The sequence below is a fragment of the Varroa destructor genome, unplaced genomic scaffold (assembly GCF_002443255.2).
Source record: "Varroa destructor unplaced genomic scaffold, Vdes_3.0 BEIS01000001.1, whole genome shotgun sequence".
Lineage (NCBI taxonomy): Eukaryota > Metazoa > Arthropoda > Arachnida > Mesostigmata > Varroidae > Varroa > Varroa destructor.
In genome coordinates, this window is record NW_019211454.1 from 76834141 (window position 1) to 76851938 (window position 17798).

The 17798-nt window shown below is 36.7% G+C and overlaps 1 protein-coding gene and 1 long non-coding RNA gene across 8 annotated transcripts in view; one reads left to right on the top strand and one right to left on the bottom strand.

Annotated features, from left to right (window-relative positions):
* The window catches only part of Paf-AHalpha (Platelet-activating factor acetylhydrolase alpha), a 62041-nt gene that overhangs the window by 17378 nt on the left and 26865 nt on the right, over positions 1-17798 (top strand). For 4 of the 7 annotated variants that reach the window (XR_015319623.1, XR_002671541.2, XR_015319622.1 and 1 more), the window contains one exon: positions 13776-13878. The exons of 1 other annotated variant lie outside the window; for it this stretch is intronic. The gene's annotated coding sequence lies outside the window, so the exon portion shown is untranslated. Of the gene's footprint in view, positions 1-714; positions 1471-13775; positions 15992-17798 lie in introns of those variants that run through there. 2 more of the 7 variants (XM_086978193.1, XM_022795054.2) reach the window with 2 other exon arrangements.
* Positions 1-17798, bottom strand: part of LOC147759117 (uncharacterized) — a 73003-nt gene that overhangs the window by 14021 nt on the left and 41184 nt on the right. The gene's annotated exons all lie outside the window — the stretch shown is intronic.

A 17798-nucleotide genomic window follows, 5' to 3' on the forward strand; every position in this document is an offset into this window, starting at 1 on the left:
ACCGTTAGAAATACAATATTAATTCCGAGTGAGTATTTGGCTACAACTACGTATAGTGACTGAGCAACTTCAGCTTAAAACAAGGAACGTGCCAATTACTGCAGTAGGGTATTGTTCCCTCAATAGATCAGGACATCGTGACAAACAAATTAATTTGCTCTAACTACTTCAAGAATCACGAAATAGATCTCCTTTATAATAAGCAAAACTTGCCAGATCACTTTAACGTCGTATGCAATGTTTTGCTAATATTTTCAAGTCAAGTGTTTGATGTCTTGGGTTCGCGGTTGTCGTTGAATATGATACATAATGAAATGATGGAACTGAAGCATAGAGTGAGCATAAGTATTTTTCTATAAGAACTCTATAAACTATTTTTATAACTAAAATTTCGAAAGTAGTAATTATTATCTGCTTTTATATTTAATGTATCCTAAAGTAGCGACATAATATAACAAAATATAGCTGCAATCCGGTTAAAACTTACATGTTTTCTCGAAGTCGAAGTGTGTTTCACTTTGAATTACAATTTCAGATGTTGTTGAATTGCTATATTTACATTCCATTTATCTTATACATTCGCATCTTCAACAATATTAGGTTTGTTAGTTTTCTTCAAATAGTGTTATCTTACTAGTGTTTGCTTTATATTTTAAGTATCAAATCCTTTAATAAAATGTTCGCTTTGAAAACGACCCTTTGCTGTTACTGTAGCTACAAGCTACTGCTGAAGACACAAAAATACCCGCTAGTATCTAGCATGTATTGGATATGGGGTACTGTTGCCAGGAAGCACATGCTTGAGCAATCATTTACTGTTGAACGATTTCGGACCTTTGAACTCAATCGGCTGCGCATCAATATTACAAATTATAGCAACAAAATAAACTCACCCTTTTAAGATTATTAGTAAAATGAATGAAACAGCGAAGACCTTTGATGAAAATGATGAAAACTTAGTTTCGATATACAAGACTATTTAATAAATATGAATGTAATGATAATAGAACCAAGGTTAGACAACTTGATGATTATTACAAACGTCAGTTAAATATATTAAGATTTACATGCGGAACACATGCAATGCTGACGGTGATATATATATATATGTCTATATATAATATCCTGTCAGGTAAATCAAACAACTCGATATCATGAGCCATGAAATATATATCAAAGAAGTGAAATGAAACAAAAAATGAAAAATATCATGATTGGAAATAATTGCAGAGATATGGCATCTTTCATCAGCATCCAAATCAGGGCTTTAAGTATAATGGTTATCCATACTACCTTTTTTACCTAAAATTATCTATAGTTACGAACTAAGTAGTGGGTAATAATTTGATAGATTTTTATTTCACACTAAAGTAGAAAATTATGTTTCATTTACTGTCTTCGACTATAAAGATTCAACACAAGCGGCATAAAACATAAGTTTTACATATAATAAACATGTGAAGAAACCAATTATAGTTGTGTTTATTTATGAACGGAGCTTGTTCGTACTAATCAAGGTAACCGTGACGAATCCTACACAATAAAAGATATTCGTACTTGGGAACCATTTTTCGTAAGCGGGCAAATTGCATCCAATTTGTTGCGGATAAATAGTTTGTCCGACTGCTCTTAATAGTTCATCGATCTTTCTGTAACGAGCTTGTCAGCTAAACAGACGAGTCAAGTCGAAGTGAAAAATTCTTAGGTACTACTAAAACTATGAAGAAGCAAAGTAACAAGGACGCTCGAAGAGAAAGGGGTTATATTCTTTTATGGGGAGCATAGAGCAAATCATAGAAGGACAGATATGTTTTAGCGGAGGCAACAGTTTTCACCAAAAAGTTATGTAAAACGGTGGACAGTAGCTGTTCATCGTTCAAAGTTCGAATTCGTAATATATACATATTTGTGAAAGACTACGCTGGTCACCGGCAACTGACAGTATGTAGTTAGCGGCTGAAGTTTTTATACTCTAATTATGTCCAAACCATGTTGCTTATTGTTTTCCTTTTGGACCGTAACAGCGTGTAGATATAAACAGCAAACGTACAAGATTCGTATTCGAAAAAGAGCACGGGTTCGCAATAGTCCAATGTCATGTAGCGGAACGAACTCCTCCGAAGTGATGACTTTTCTTGGTTGCTCAAAATCGATGACCTACGTTGTTGGCAGTTTCTGTACAGCTTATGAGGTATATGATAGAGATTTCTATGATTCAAAACGGAAGATCTTTAATAGGATTAGGCTTAAAGAAATTAATCACGATATAATTTTGGGATTTTAAGCAGAAGTCTATCACGGCTTCAGCTGTATCTCTACACTCAATCGATCATCTTTTTTAGAATTTTTGGGGTACAATAAACTTTTTAGAGATACCGGAAGCCTAAAGACATGATTTATCATGTGTGTATAAGATATATTTTGTTCGGTAGAACATGGTGCATATCTTGGCGAGGTATTTCTTGTAGCAAACGTAGATTCATTCACTATTTTTTTGTTATTGTTACACGAGTGTTTAACATGTGTTCATTTTATGACAAAACCGCAAATCATCATGAAAGAGGCAAGAGGTTTGTTGTCTGAATCGGTTCGTTGTGTTATGCTACGTGCGACTTTAAAATACCTGGCGTCGACGGTTCGTCCTGTTACCATGTCTTTGTACATGTTGAAAAGTCCCATATGCCGATGCAAAGATTCCGCAACAAAATTATTTAATTGAGACAAAAGTTCGGTAAAACAAGCACACTAATTGTATCGAGCGCTACGGATATGTATATGGTGGGGGTGTGTATGGGGTGTGGTGTATTTAGCTTGTTCGGAAAGAAATGACGTTCCTTTCGAATGTTCGTCTTTTTCTCCACATTTGTTTCGTCAGATTCAAAGACAGCAATCGGTGTGATCGGCATGGCCAGTGCGCATCTCTTTAAGTACGCTATCATGGTAACTATGAATATGTGGTCATTATTAATTCAAATTTCAGCGTTGGCAAACGGCATATTATTTCTATGCCGTTTTACACGTGCATTAAAGACACATGCAAATGCGTCCAACAAGACGAGTGTGTAATGTAGGAAAAACAAAGGTTAAAACAAAGGAAACATGGCTGCTTATTGTTCCCGAAGGTCTCACGCGACATCGACCAACATTGCAAAGAAATAAGTCTGCGATAGAACTATAGTTTATATTTGGCTAGGTGTACGGCAGACCAAATGTTTTTTTCGCCAGTAGTGTTTAGTCTACTAACAGTGATTTTGAGTTTTTTTTTTAAAGATATGTTTAAGGGAAAGTTATAGGAAAGGATGTGAGCTACATTTTAATGAGAATTTTTGAAATTTTTTCTGACAAAATGGATAGTGACCTTTTTACATGTCTATGTAAAGTATTTCTTAGCACCAGCTGAGAAATTAGGCCGGAAATTAAATTAAGGTGTTATAGATCTTCCTATAACCAAATGTCAATCTCCAAGTCGAACATACTATTTGAAAAAGATAAAAACGGGTCGGCAATACATGCTTTTTTCTTAAAGTGAACATGCCGCCGTGAAAGTAACGAAAACCTAAGTGCAACATGTATCTCCTTCCTGTAGCAATGGGTTAAAAATATATTTCAAAGAAATTGTGAATGTTTTTTTAAAGAATTTTTAATACATATTGACTGGAAAATTGGAGTAATTTGGATAACATAACTGTTTACCGAAATATTCTATAGTTTTTTTTCTTTACAGAAGTCGACTAGAATACTGAAAATACAATACATATTTCTATACCTAAAATGAATATTTCGTCATGAAAAGTAAACAAAAATTATATATGGTTTTACATGGAAGTCTATGTAAAGGGTGAATCAACATTTAATTTATGTTGTCGTATCTAAATCTAAATGCTGGCGTCGATAATACTGTTTAAAGAGCATTAAAGAGCAAGTTAACAAAGTATTCTACGTGAAAAGATATCTCATCTACAGGTCGACGAGGCAAGCAAAAATGGAATACACTTCTCTACATTTTGTGGTAAGGTGTTTGATTCATGAGGCCATTTGGGTGGCGTCAGTTGTCCTTTTCCGCGTGATAAGCGACTTGAGTCGTGAAACATAAACGATCTGCTGACTTTGTCTAATTCCGGGTAACAGCACATTGACCACCAGTTCAGTTTCTAAATTTGCTGAATCAGCTACCTGAATCATGATGTACGGGCCGAAATACTGTTTTTACATTGTGTGATAGACCAAACGTAGACGATACGAAAAGTTTAACGAAATCGCCAACGTTGAATGTTAATTTGTGTGTTTTGATTGCATGGAACTTTGTTCATCTTTTTTTCATGATCGGCCGGGCTTAATTTTCACATATGCTGAGTGCGGTCGGTTAAATGGATGAAGGAGCCATCTATACAGCTAAATCGATTTGTAGGCGCCTGTAGAAACTATAACCAGAATGTCGAGTTAGCTTTTCTCGTATTGAGCAAGAAAGACGGCGAGTGTTTAATAGAATGCTAAGGAGTGATGTCATATTAGTGGACTACAAACGAGAGAACTATTTCAGCCGCATTATTGTTCACTGACGAGCGTGCTGATTTGGGATCATTATCTGATTGACTAAAAAAAAAAGACGTCGTCTGCTCATCCGCTCAGATAATGTCGCCGCCACTTAGTACTTTCCAAGAAGATACATGGTGGTGCCTATCACCCAATTTTCGTTCTTTGCCTCATTGAATGAGACTAGATCGATTTCAGTGATATCAAGAGGGATCTCTGGAGATAGTATATGTTGTATAAGGCCGAATTTAATTAAAACTATATCTTTTGTTCGGCCCTCTAAGCCCAAATAGACAAAACGTTCAGTGTTTCGATGTGCTTGGGGTAAATACGTTTGCGTTATTCAAACGTGCGTCTATACTAGGCCCATATGTCCGGTTTCTTTGTCAGCGTGGCACACGGGTAGGGTTTCTTCACTATATTTATCTAACAAAAAGAGTAATAGATCGTCCCCTCCATTAACTAAGCTATATTTGTTATTAAACGAATGTGAAGGCTGATGATGTCGGTGTTTTGATTGATATTTGTGGTAGAGAAAAGTCATCTAGTCAATTCCGGGCAAAATCTGATTTAGAGCCCCTTTATCTCCTATCTGTCTGTCTCAGTTCTTGGCTAGAAATTCCTGTACATATTTACGTTGTATTCAATACTTCAAGAGGCAGTTCGCATCACGATGCCTTTTCCTAGTTGATAGGTGACTGTAATTTAGACAGCTATATAAGTAATTTTTATCTTCATGCACAAACAACAGCAAGACATTCTTGTTTCGTGATGGAGTACTTTCTTAACGTTCAGCGAACTCGAACCCTTGTTTCATGAAGCTTCTGAACCACCACGACTTTCAGTCCTTATACGCTAGCGTCAGTCCTGAAAAGAGCCGACAACGTGGCGTCAAAATGAACGACGATGGGTGAAAAGTCAAATGTTCCTTAAGGGTTGAGAAGACTTTATGTTGTGGTCAATCTACTAAAAGGGTTTTGCCTTTTTTGAAAAAATCGTTAAGTAGGAATGCCATTTTTACAAAGTCGGGGATGAATTTACCAAGATATGAGCAAAGCCTCAGAAAACTCTTGATTGCTCTTTAGTTTACAGGGGTCAAAAGGCGACTAATAAATCTTAATGGATTAAATCAAATATCTTGTTACTTTGTGACCAATGTTTTGTAACTTGGTGGCTCTAAGAGAACATTTGTTAATGTTTAGTAACAGGCTTTCATAGTCCAAGTAGCTAAGTACATTCTCTAATAACGAACTGTGTCTTTACAACTTCTCTCCGAATACACAGGTATTATCGAAATAGACTAGAAAGGAAATCGATTTCTGTCCTTAGAGCACAATGTTTATGACTTTTTGCTGAAACGTTAGATAGGCCATAGAGCACCATAGCGCATAAGAGCAATTCGGCTAGCCCATCAGGTGTAATGAAAAGTGTCTCTTCGATGTGCTTTTTTTCTAATGGACGCTAAAAATAACCTTGTGGTTTTAGTGGAAGAAGTAAGTCAAACTGATCAGATGAGTGCATTGTCCATGTGTGGCAAGGAATATGTGATTTTTTGTTTACTTATCCTTTTTTTGTAATCTATGTAGAAGCGATATTTGCTAGTTCTTTTAATCACTAATATTGTTGAAGTGCATCACGGGCTACACGATATGCAAATGATGCTTTGTTGTTTCATATTTCGAACTTCGTTCTTTATGGTTTCTCCTTCTGCGAAATTGTAGCGTCGATTATCGCGCCTTCTCGTGGCTTTGCGTATCCACTGTTTATCGAATGCGAGATGAGATTAGTGACGCGTAGATGTTTTTTTTTGCTTTTGAAGCCATTTGGTAGAATGGCTAGAGGATATCAAACATTGATTTCTATTCCTAGACAGATAAATCTCTTTCTATGGCCGTAGCGAAGGCGGACTCTGCTATTAAATTGTCGGATCCGTTGTGACACAGGTTTACACCACTGGTCCCAAGAGGCTCAGCGCCAACGGCGTATCTCGTTTGTCGATCATGTGTTAGATGGGCTCGAATACGGTGTTCGGCAAGTGACGAGATATGACCAGATTCGTGCCCGCGTCAGTATTCCAGACGGTTATTTGGCAGGGCGACGGTCTTGTCTGTTTCAGCATTGGTCGACTGTGTACCCTTTGGTGCCGCACCAAAGTTATATATTAAAAGGCCATCGGGTGTCCTTCTGTCGTCTTCGAAATATGGTCTGTCCTCGTGAACTTGCCTGTAAGCGTCTGGGCGTGGTATGGAATCCACCAGTGGGCAAATGATCATCCTTGATTGGAAGACGGCGCGATCTACCGTTGAGGTAAAGATGCACACTTAGGGATGTTGAATAACTGTTTGACTTATGCCTGTAGTAGTGGTTCCCGCTGACGACTTATACTCTTTCGAGTAACCTGTACGTTGTACAAATCCCCATCCGAGAAGTTGTTTCGATGGTTGTTGCCCAAATCAAGAATGTCGAGATCAGCTAAGTTTTCTCAGAACTCATCCAATGTTTCGCGCTCCTGAATGGCGGGCAGAGCTGAGATTTACCATTTGGAGGAACCAATGGATTGGTTCTTTTTGACACACGGCCGCAAATATCAGTACCATTTCGCCGTTTCATAATGGTTTCAAGATGCAATTGACCTGTTGTGTCTTTGTCCCAGTGTGCATTGTAAAGCTGCTTTAACGTTTTGTTTTAGGTTGCATCGGCGTTAACATAACGCAATTTAAATGTCCACTAAGCGGTAGCGGTTGTGGGCCGGGGAACGAAAGCACTTAACTGCACAAGAGTGACCGAATCGTGAACGATAAAATACTGTAATATGGATTTATGCTGCTAAATAAGTGCAGAGCGAGTAGCTGTGAAGTACTTATTACTACTAACCCAGCTTGCGTCAGTATAATATGTATCGGCTAAAAGTGCTCAACTTATTTTAATGCCCCCAGAATGAAAACCGAGTTTTTATTGTTGCGTTAGCCTTTCCCGAGGGACTTAATATGCACTATACATGGAAAACAGTGATCGCCAGATGTCCCCCCAGGAATCACTTTCCTAGCCTGATCCGCTTCGTGTCATTTTAAATTACGGCTTTGCATAGTTCAGTATCAATTTAACCAATTGCTTCACAAATACTGTATTTCAGGCTATAGATTGCACTCGGCATTTTTTATAGATTCTGCTTTTCGCATAACTTTAAAGAATGATATCGAAAGGGTTTAGCTGACAAAACCGGGGCACTCACTTGTGATTACTATCGTATATCAAAATCAGGTGGCCTGAGAACATGGTCTTTAGCTGATTGGTTGTTTGCTTGGCAATTTTATTGAGACCAAAGGTTGTCTGCATGGAATGCCCTCATTTAGATCAATAAAAACTTTCACGTCATATCATGACGAAGCTTGCCATTAACTGATGCTGCTGTTTAATCATTATCTTCCCAAAAATGATATTTTATTGGATGTCTTATTAATTAAGAAGTAATAAAGGTGAGGCAACGTCTTATGTACGACCAACTGGTCTGTAATAAAAGTATTAGGACGTCAAAATATGCATCCCACTTTGATGAAGCGAAGTGCTTGATTATCTCAATGGAGTGCGTGAGATATATTTTTTCAATAGATACATTTCCACTTGTCTTAACACTGAAGACATAACAACTTATTACGAATTTTTTTCTATTCTTCCTTCCTTCATCCTATCTGAATCAATTCAAATTGAATGTGTATTCTAAATGTAGAGGAACATTGTCAACAAATGATCAGGTATCCATTATAGTGCTGCGCCATAATGCATGTTCTTCTTATTGTTGTTTCATATTATGGCAACAATCGTTAATCTGTGATTAAACAGGGTGAGTTACTCGAGCTACCTAAAGAACATCGAATTCCAACAAATTTAAATAAAAAGCAGAAAGACACTCAATTACATATAGTAATTGTAGATAATTGCTATCTCCTAACCTCCCGCAGTATTGTTAAAAGAGACCTTCTTGATATTTCTAACGATAACTAGTTCGAGTTCGGTAAGCATGGTAACATCGTGCTTGTTGTAATACGATTTTCAGACTTCTTCTAGGATTTTAAAAGTTGGAGGCTGTGTTTCTTAGCTGTTAAATGAAGACTTGTATATTGTGAGTTAGCTTGATATTAACCAGTCCTTCACCAATGCACTCAAACCAATGCGCCGTCATCTACGCCCACCCTCTTGCTCTAAACATGTTCACAATAGGTAGGTAAAGCGTAGTCCAATATAGGCAAATCTTCGTAGAATCAATTGGCAATAAAATCCACTTGAAACCTAAATTTATCAGTGTAATGGTAGACACTTATAGGTCGGAAAAGATAATTCTTTTTAATCCTATCTTTTATTAAAACCTGTTTTATTTAGTTTAAAGACGGTTATTAGTGTCGTTACATTAGGCTAATTATAATTCCACTGTTAATTTTCCAGAATCCTTTATATTATATCTATTAAACTTTGTTTAATTGTTTATATATTTGATTACACCCTCCCCCCCCCCGTATATATATACAAAATGTTATCTATTACTAATAATATTTCCATCAATATTACTTATGTATGATATAAACACCATCCCGAACGATAATCAAACTTTTAAGAAGTGAATGCGTAAGTTTTGTTTATAAACATCAAATCTCGATTTCACAATTAACGGCAGAGTGAGGCTGTAATGAGCGTTTTCTAACTGCCGTACTTACTAAATTTAAGCCTCCTTTTGTGTCCCTATCTGTTTTAATATTTGCGAATATTGCTATGATATATATGCATTCTGTTTGTACCTGATCTAAACAATGAAATATAAAAACTAATTATATAGAGATAAGACGCTCAAGGTGACAGTACTTCTTTCCAGTTGTGTGTTGTTGGTGATGGTATAAATCAAATTGTTGTAGTGCCTCTCTGAAATCTTCCTCGCGAGCATATTATCTAAACTAAACATTAACGAGTCTTGTTACTTTTTACTCAACCATGTGATGCGATTTTTAAATGGATATAGATTGTATGACTGTATTTATCTTAAACCCGATGGCTAGAAACAAAATAGATGAATAAGAATAACAATAACACCAATAACAACCATTATCATTATTAATGCTGCTTGTCGTTGTAGTATTATTGAGTAGCGTGTTATAATATTCAAATATTTTATAAGCTTACATACATACTACCACGAATACGATTTATTACTAGTGAGTTAACATGGTGCTCACAAGCAAGCCGTAAACAGGCCGTTGAGTTTAGTTGTGTTCTAAAAAAAGTATGAAATTCTGGAACGCATGGATATAATCAGCGACATAGGAATATCGCAGCATTAGAACAGCACCTATACGCAGCCTTCATCGGTACACATAAACGTTTCCGTAAAAAATATTTAATAATTACGGTGCAAGAAGAATCTTCCATTTTTTGCCAGTACTTTTTGCTTATTGTATCGGCGTTTCACATTTAGAACTTCATTTTTATAATGAAGTGCGGAGAATGCTATGACTCAAATACCGGTATATTTGCAAACTCCATGCCAAATTAAATAATAATTTTGTAATCCGGTCTAATTGTGTCAATTCCGTTTTCCTTTAACATAATTTAAACATAATTATAAGCTATTCTTTATTTGTGGGATTTGAATTTTTCGTTAGTTTAGTGTTCCAAAAATTATTTGATTGAATTAAATATTCCACGAGCCACAGCTACCTTAAGTTTTTCGATACTACACGTACACGTAGTCCCCAATACCTTAACTCGACAAATTTTATATTTCCGCTGCACATAAGACTTTAGTGTCATAGAATGCGAATTATAAAATTGTCCACTATTTATCGGTGACACCCATTATAGTTTCAAAAGATATACTGTAATGGATGGGAAAAATAAGTGCAAGCACGCCAAAAGAATAATGCGTTAACAGAAGCCTGTACTACCACACGGGATTAACCAGTATAGTGTATGGTGTTTAGAAGATTTACTTTTAGAATAAATAAAAAGTTTCTTTGAAAATGGGTTCGAACTTCTACATCTCTATAGTGTTGGAACATGCTACATCGCCTTCTCCATATATATACATATACTTGTATACTCTATATAATGCTGTTTATTACCCTTCCCCAATACCTGCGATGTACGCTTAAGATTCTTAGTTTTTCACTATTTGTATTATCATTACTGTATTCCAGAAATTCTGCTACTAGTTTATATTTTTTGGATTGCATACCACCATTAACTTCCCTCATACGTTTAAGACAAAAAGCTAAACGTTTAAACTAACCATTTAAGAATTGAGCAGAACATAGTAACCGATAAGGCACTCTGTCTAAATTATTTTTCTAATTTATTTGTTAAGTAAGACTACACACAATGTCCACTTTGCCTGCTGTGCCCCTTAATTAGGAAACTTACCTTGCTAAGTATATAATATCATACTTATAAGATCCATAGTAAGCGTTTCTCTACAAAAACTAAAAGTTACTTTAGGGAATGCATAGCTAAGCGTACCAAAGAATAAAACTATCATGACTCTTAAATAAAGGTATATTTTTGCACAATATCGTGCGGGTCTCCAAACATCCACTGAGTCATTTATCGGTTTCAAGAAGCTTCAAAGAAGCCTTCATTAGAAACAGAATTTCCGTTTACCTTAAAAGGAAAATTGTCAATATTACTCCACAGAAGTTTGGCAATTTCTGCCATTTCTGCAAATCGCTATTTCACCTGTGTGTCAATTGGAAAGCGTACACTTCCCACAGTTCGTACAAGAGCATCACCAAAAGATTTTCTTAGGGTAATGCATTTAATTAAACTTTCTGATTTAATAAGCATACCCATGTGTATCGGCAATAAGGCTTTAATAAATACACAATCTTTCACATATGTGTGATTTGCCTTTAATTAGTTTCGAATAATTTTAAATGTGAGTTTAAATATAAACATATAATTACTTTTTAAATCGAAAAAAATTGTTGATCTTATGTTTAAGGGGTTTCAGAAAAATTAAAGATAATTAATTTATTCGGATAATATTTCTATATATTTCTATGAGGTTCTTAAGGAAGGCTTGACTAAGACCCATTAAGTAAGGACCAAGTCAAACCAATAAAACATTATTTATTATTTTTTTCACTTTTTTTATTCAGTTATTCACTTTTTTATATTGTGTTTATTTAGCCACCGAACTTTGAGGCTAAGCACAAACCCAAGTACGTCTCCAAATTTTTAACGATGAATAAATTAAAATAATGTATTCTAACCTAACTGATTAGTTATTGAGATTACTAGGCAATGTTTACTGATATGCAAACTTAGTAGCGCTTATTAGTATAATGGAACTGCTCACTTCCAGCGGCATCTCGAACTAAATCAATCGGGATATAATAGCGAAATGCGCCGCGAGTGTTTCCGTTCATATTACATTATATATCGAAGTTCACAACCCAGACTATTTGATACTTCTCAATATACACGAGCATGACCCGGTTTTGGTTACACGGTGAGCGGTCGTGGTTTACCCTCAAAGAATAGTAGAATCTAGGCTATCAATACCTCTTAGCCTGAGTGCCTTAATGCCTCACGGATTTCACCCGAAGCAAAGTGCGAAAATTTGTGGTTGTCCAATATTTTCATGCCAATTCATTGATTGTATTATGGTCACTTCAGTGGCGGACAGACAGTGTGAGTTACGTGCCAACCCTGACGCTAGGTGTGATTGGAGAAACCTCTTTTCTGGTTTTACGTTCGGCACCGCCGTTGGGCATTCCATGAGATGGTTGGCTCCCAGCACAAAATGAAATGTGTCTGTTCCCGGATTAGAATTTAGATCATCAACATGTCTCTAACAATAGCAGCCAAATACGTTACCCACAAATCTATCACGAAAACATGGTCAAATAGATCTACAAAATACTATCCTATCTCTACCAGCACTGCGTAAATAAATTGCAGCACTAAAGGTACCGTCCCTATATGGCCTTTCTTTTATATTTTACAGTAGCGCAACCTAAAATTTTTTAGCGAACGACCCCTATTTTAGCTCGTACGCGCAGTCCGCCTTATGAAACATGCGACATGTTACGGCATCCAGAATAATTTCGAAGGCAGCGAACGTTCGAAACCTCGTTGTGAACATCAATTTTTAAACAGCCTTATGATCTTTAACGCTATTTGGGTTCTTTTTGACAGATGAGTGCCTGGCATACATGTTTGACTAGGTTTCGCAATTTCCGGATGGAAGAAGGGCACAGCGGGAAGAATTAAACTTCACCGCATATGGGACAAATACGAAAATCTATGCATGTTCATATATATACACATATATATTAGAAAGAAAGACTTCGGCATAGGCGGAGAGTCATCTGCGGCGTCTAATTCGCGTAACGAAGCTCAAAATTACGCGGGTAACAGAATGACACTGTTCGCGTACCTTCAGAAATCGTTTAAATTTGCTGAGAAGCTTGATGTTTATTTACATGGAAATAACAAAGGTTATACCGTTATTCGACGAGGCGAAGAGTATTGCGTCCAAAACCAAAGAGGTGAGCACGGACTGGAACCTAGCCGCAAACGTGCCGTTGGAATAACTGGCACGAAATGTGTATGCTCGAGGTAAAAAGAGGATCTGGCTGTTCAAGTCGCGCTTGATGACATGAGGGGTACCAGAGACATGCAGCAGATTTGCACTGAGATAAGCGAATGCAATTCGGAAGAGAAGTTTAGGTTTCTACTAGACTAAAAGCAGCCTGAAGGTGCCCGCAGAGTCACAAGGTGATAGGAACTTGCGCTACGCACTGATAACTTCCTATAAGTGCCGATCGTTACAGAAGAAAATCACAGAGAAAATCTGGTCTGGACGAATATCGCTACCCAGTTCAACAGGCTAAAAAAATCCGGGATTCATATGAACACCGCAATCAGCACCATACAGGAAGCAGATGAGGATGGGACTATCCTATCGAGCAGGGCAATAGTTGACCTCTGCCTAGGACATAAGTCTCACTAAACGGGATTGGGAGCTTTCTTAGCTAAACCTTTAATTCAGTAGACCTACCCGAGTGTACACCTAAGGGCCCGATACCATACTTTATCGGTTCGATGATACGGGCTTCCCAAGACTATTATTTATAATGTAAATTACGGCATGTGCTTACGGCTGACGATGACAGATAGCTACACTGAGGAGACATCCGACACTGCCTCGAGCTATATTATACTCGAGAATTCTGACCGAAATTAATCTTTTACAGGTGTTATAATACGCTTCAGCAAGATGTGGATCTGCTGCAACACATGGTTGAGGTCACAGGGAGTAAAATTCTACGGAACGATGACCTTAGGACTTGTGAAACGGTATGTAACAGAAGCATATGCAGGAGTATTTCAGACTTTTGTGAAGATTATTGAATTAAAAGGGGGCGTATTGGCATCAGTCGATGTTACTTCCCACAAGCCCCCACTAATCAGGAACCTCGTAAAGCGGACTTCCGTGGAAGCGATCTTTAAAGCCATCGAAAACACTGTTGTAAACGAAGATTGTTTCATTGTTAATGAATCAATAAAGGGCATTAACAACCACTGGTTGGCTATAATGCGGCTTATACGTCCTGCAGCGGTCAACAGGATCTTAGCGCGAGGTAAACTGTGCATAGGATAGACCGCTCACCACGTGACCGAAAAACTGATTTCTAGAAACTGGTTTAGCGGTAAACGGCCATTTTAAAAAGAGTCTTAAAAGGATATTACTAATGAAATAAAGTTTGGGAAAGATAGATGACTGCAGCTTGTTGATTGTATTATACAAATCAAAATGTTATTTTTCAGTTGAGTACTTAACGTCTAATCAAAGAAATGTGCATTTCAACAGTACTTTGCTTGAATTCGCTCCAACAGTATTGTAAAAATTCGGTATCGGAAAACTGATCCCGTCGCTCTGAATCGATATTTACTAAATTTGGATTTAATATTAGCTAGAATCTTCAGGGGAATTCAACTTCCATGCAAACCTCACCAAGGAAACGCCAGTAGACGCCAACAGGCAAAAATCCTACTCATCCATAATATAGCCTTGCGCACTACAATATTGCAAAAGTGCAAATATAAGGCATCAACAGCATTTTAATTGACATTGTGGACTGCACTTTTATGATTTACGATCAATGTTTAAAGAAGATCGATTATTTATAGGGCTTTGTCAGCAAAGATGGCATCTATATTACTGTTAAAACATGTGGCCTGTCGATACAGAGATGCTAGGTAATGCCTTGAAGGGTATTATGAGTACATACTAATATTACAATGATGCTAATAATCATTCTAACTTTATAGAGTGCCAGAAGTTTCTGGGCCGCTCCCAGGCGATCAGCTTTTCATTAATACATTTGGCCTGCCACTATTGAGATCAAAGGAGTGTCTGATGTAGCCTTATTTGTTTGTTCATACAAACAAAGATATGCAGCTACAGAAATTATTGATGAAATGCGGCGAATTTCACATCAAGTACTGCTAAATTTAGCTTTGCAAAGTGAGCTACTTCTAATACTACATATGACGTAAACTGTCTCCGGTGTTGTTTCGTTAACGGTTTTGCGTACATATATAGATGAAAATTACATATCGCACATTACTGCACACGGATGAAAATTAACCAATTATTATTTGTTACTATATGCGTTACATCAGAAGCAATTTTACAATGCATTAAAATTATAGTCTCAACCCGCACTATAGCCAAAAACCTTGCCAAATGTTTTCTTCGTACTTTAAAGTCTATTATAATCAGATGTCTCAGATATGTTTATATCTCTATCATAGTCCATTTGTTGCAGACACATAAAATAATCACGATTGCAGGGAATAGTGTATATCTGCACGTTTCTCGACGCCTTTGATGGACTTGGCCAGCCCGATGTTCTCGTCATATACGGAACATAAGATATTACGCATTATAGATATTTTATAGTCATATATTCCGTCCTGTAAAATGAATGATTACCTTCGCTTTGAAAGATTTGTTTCGGAAAAAGTCGGAAATTCCATTCCTATCAGAAGAGAACCGACAGAACAGACAGTAACGTTAACGAAAAGGCTGTCATATAGGACCTCAGTTCAAATAATTTAGAAAAAAGTATAGTAGAATATAATATCCCTCCCATTGTAGTGGCGGTATAAGATGAGCTCCTGATTTTCTGCTTTTAAAGAGTTATCTTGCACACCACTTACATCACTGTTTTGCAACAGACCGCAGTAAGCAAGACGATCTGATTGTTAGATGAGTTATATTTGATACGTAGAAAAAATGTGTTGTACAAAGATTATAATACTATAGATGTAGTATTTTGTTGTCGGATAATACGGTATGTTTTTTGGGAAAACTTCGGACTGAACTTAGATCGCATATTTTGTCAAGAACCTTGACGGACTATAATATTATATTATTAAAAAAGCTATGACTATTTTTGCTTTATTTATTTTTTGTTTTCTAATATTTGCCAGTAAAAAGCTTCTTTTTCTTTATACGAGTTGCAAAACTTTGCTTCAGAGTTTATACTGCGAAGAGGTACTCTGTGAAACATGTTTGACACTTTTTGTGAGTCCTTAAATAGAAATTGCACAACTAACCTAGGACCAAAATTCTTTAGTTGAGTCTTTAACTGAGCTACTACAGAGGTCGCTTGCAAGGGCATGGGCGCAAAAGATAAAAATTAACGTTACTTGTTTACCGATTAAAAATAATGTATGTCAGCTACTTTGACATTTCAGATAATTAACTTTTTAAGCACGTTACCATAGCTTTCATTGAATCGTCCTTGGCTATTAACATTAGTGTAAATTCTCACTGAAATGATGAGCACATAGCTATTTGGTGCATAGTTATCATGTCCAAAGCTAGTTGTGCAATTGCTTAGCTTTGGCCTTCTACAGCGATAACCTGGCAGAGTATAAACACGCAAACCTTAAAAAAAAAGAAACTTTTTTGAAACTCCATCCCCTATCAGTTAAATTATCACTAAGGAACGACTTTTACGTACCCTCTACTTCAACTAAAGAGTCCAAGTTTTTCACATAAGACGAAACTGTAGGAACTGGGTCTCATACATACGGATATAACAGATCATACGACAAGAGTGTATGATCTACGATTTTCTAAACTACGAAAAGGATGGATTTGAGTGCCTATCCTACTAAATTCCTTCTGTCAACTAATGTTTCATATAATCGAAACACTTCGCTAAAAGCCGTCATGTTCTTTATCCTGGACTTGAAAAACACCTCGAGCCGTGCGTTCCTTGTAAATCAGTGAATGCTTGTGTAAGGTGTGTTTATTTAAATTAAGTTGAAAAAAGAAAATTCCTCTTTTGTTTTCCTGCGGTCGGTATGCGTACACGGTATTCATTTAAGCTCGTACGTCAAGGCCTCATACCACACCCTTTTGCCTTCCCAAGTGAAAACCAAGATTCGATTTCGAAGAAAACAGCGATAATCCCAAGTAAAGTGCGTGCTAAAGTAATTATCGAAAAGGATCAATCGCCTTTGCTTGAAAGAGTTGTTCCAAATCAGCAGTACCAAGCCAAGACTTTAATTAGCTTTCACCATTATAAGTAGAAATAATTTGATACCATGTCATTACTACAAGTGAGGGCAACATCGGAAAACAGCAGATTCCACACCAAATTAATTATTCAGTTACATTTTTTTTTATGAACTCTAAGATGTATATAATATAAGTAGATAAGCTGAATAAAGGCAAAGTCACATCAACAGGCGACTACAGTCAAGCGTGGCACCTGAGGCACTTGCGTAAGCGATGTGATTTACTCAAGTCTTAGCCAGAAAAAAACTATTGGATCTATCAACCGAAAGCTCCACCAGTCACTGAGTGTACCGAAATATCTGGCGAATGCGTCGAGAATATTCATGTGTAGCCTGGATAGTACTCCATTAATTTTATGTTCCATGCCGGTCGATACAGAACTCATTCCTGACCTCCATTACTGCTGCTTCTAATATGTTATATCTCTACGCTAAATAAAAAATAATTGCATTCTGGGTAGAGAAAACCCTGATTATTGTGCCGCGTATGTGAAAAACCGCTTCGGACAGGTCAGAGTTGCAAACATTTTCAGGTTCTAATCGGACGTTATATTTAATCTTTCGCTAAAGGTTAATTGGATAATGGTTTTCACCATAAATATTGCAATATAATGCGTCATAAAAAGTATGTTTAATTAATTATGTATTTCAGAAATGGCACTATTATCTTATCATCCTCG